The 2,481-nt window shown below is 28.0% G+C and overlaps 1 long non-coding RNA gene across 1 annotated transcript; it reads right to left on the reverse strand.

Annotated features, from left to right (window-relative positions):
• Positions 1-1,321: 1,321 nt before the first annotated feature.
• On the reverse strand, positions 1,322-2,233 carry LOC128295497 (uncharacterized). Its single transcript, XR_008285951.1, has 2 exons — positions 1,675-2,233; positions 1,322-1,589 (listed from the first exon to the last, which is right to left on the reverse strand). It is a non-coding gene; the product is annotated as an uncharacterized LOC128295497 (long non-coding RNA).
• Positions 2,234-2,481: the final 248 nt, after the last annotated feature.

Below are 2,481 nucleotides of genomic sequence, written 5' to 3' on the forward strand. Positions count from 1 at the left end.
AATGAGAACGTAAAAAAAAAAAAAAATGAATACCAATTTACAGTAAAATAAATAAATAATATTAATTTAATAGAGAATAAAGATTTATAAATAATATTTAATAATTTAATAATTAAATATCATGAAGTAATATTTTATTTTTTAATTCATTTAATAGTATTATTAAGTACGTTATGTTTTGTAACATTTTGTTGTAAATGTGATTCAATTTGTGTGGTTTTTTTTTTTTGTGTTGTAAACAGAAAGTTAAAATTAGAATAGAGATATCATAATATTGATAAGTAAAGAAAAACATGCCCTTGACCTGGCTAGTTTTATAGTTTTGATTTTTTTTTTCCTAAATGAATGGGATCTTGACAAGTGTTTTAGATTTCTATATTCCACGTTGGACTTTTAGGAGTTGTTTGGGTTTGGGTTTTAGGTTTTGTTTAAGATAGGTTCCCACTTTAGATTAAAAATATTTGGATTTGATTTGATTTTTATATATTAAAAATTTATAAATATAATATAGGCATAATGTCAAATTTAGTCTTTGATGTTTATATATTTTATCAATTTGGTCATTATTCTTTTTTTTTGAGCTAAATTTTGTCCTCAGCTTTTTGAAAAGAGTCAAATTTGACTATGAACATTTTGAAATAGAGTCAAAATGATTTTTTTTAACGAGAATACTAATTAAAATGTTAAAATTTTAAACACAACAGCCTGCATGAATTTTTTTTTATAATTTTTGAATTATTTGTTGACATGACATAAAAGAAAAATGAAATTATATTAGCATAATGTGTACATAGACTGCTATGTGAGTTACCATGCTAAAAATGTTAAAAACTAACGTTTTAGTCATCATTTTCATTAAAAAAAAACAATTTAACTATTTTTTTAAAAGGTTAAGAGTCGAATTTAGCTAAAAAAAGAATAAGGATCAAATTGACAGAAAATATATATAGTAAGAACTAAATTTATCATTATGCCTATAATATATAATATATCTTTTATATGCAATTGAGCGAGTGTGAGTTCAGGCTTTAAAAACTTTACCTAATGCCTGATTTGATTAGAAGTAGACTTGTATTTTTGTTCAAGTCTCTTTTTTGGGCTTTGTATATTTGTCTAAAATTTATTAATTAGTATTTTGTTTATCATGAACGTAATCAATCACAAAATATAAAATAAATAGGGTGAAATGTAAATACAAATTTTATACACATAAAACATTTTTTGTTCCAATTATAAACAGTATGTCATGTAGAATAAAAGTAGAGCCAAAGCGTAATTATGGAGTAATTAGTGATTGGAAATTTTGAATAAAAGTTACCTATTTTGCTCCAAAACTCTGCTTTATTTGATATATAAAGTTTCTTTTAGCTGTTGGGATGTAGACAATCATCTGTTGATGTTAGGTAAATAATAAAAGTAGAGGCAAATTCATGCTCATTGAGTATACATTGGCAAATGTAATATTGTTGATATTTTTGGAAATACTGGCAGGGGAACAATTAAAGCTTAAGCTAATAGAGTCAGTGGGGTGACGACCTCTTTTGGAGCCTTTTATTTGGGTAAACTTCGATGCCGGCTTCTATAAAGATCTGGAAGTGTCAAGTGCAAGTATTATCATCAGAAACAGTGAAGGATTTATCATGGGCACAGTTTGCTTATGAAATGGTTATATACCTGATGTTTTAACTGTAGAGACCTTAGCAAGCACCCAAGCAATCAAATTCACTCAGGAGATGAGTTTCCGGTCTGTGGAAGTAGAAGGCGACTCCTCGGTGGTGATAAAAGAAGTTTAAAGCGATGTCCATTGACAGATTGATGATTAATAATTTTATTTGGGAAGCAAAATAAATTTCTGTGGGCTCTAAAAGTATCAAGTTCCAACATATAAAGAGAGGGGAAAATTGAGTAGCTCACCTACTAGTCAAGGAAGGATTTCGGTGAAAACGAGATGTTTGGTGGATTGAAAAAGCTTCGACGGTGGTTCAGGAGGTTACTAAGACAGAGAGGTAGAACATCTATCATCCTAGTTGAGTGTCACGAAATAGATGTCTTAAGGAGAAAATGTATTATTCATTCTCTAGAAGAGGAGTGGTTGTCTCATATTTGATCTGGTTCACCGTTTTAATTTGTGATCTGAGATTTCGTATCGGTATAGAGAGGTCCCTAGGACAGAGAAAAGAAAGGATATGGTTTTCTTTAATTTTTTATTTTCTTTATTTGCCCGAAATCGTGTATTGTCTTTACTTTATGATCGTTACTTTTCTCTTTCTTTACAAATAAGAGCATGCCAATTTACATTAAAAAAAATTATTATTTTTTTATCAAAGAAAAAGGAACTACACTAGCTAAACAACAAACTAAATCTGGATCATATTTTATTTATAATTCATCCCATGTACTTTTCTTCCTTTCAAGTGGACAGTTTTTTTTTTCTACTACATTTTTTGAGAAATTGGTTTTCTCAGTAAAAAAAAAACTATG

The sequence above is a fragment of the Gossypium arboreum genome, chromosome 7, assembly GCF_025698485.1.
Source record: "Gossypium arboreum isolate Shixiya-1 chromosome 7, ASM2569848v2, whole genome shotgun sequence".
NCBI classification, from domain to species: Eukaryota; Viridiplantae; Streptophyta; class Magnoliopsida; order Malvales; family Malvaceae; genus Gossypium; species Gossypium arboreum.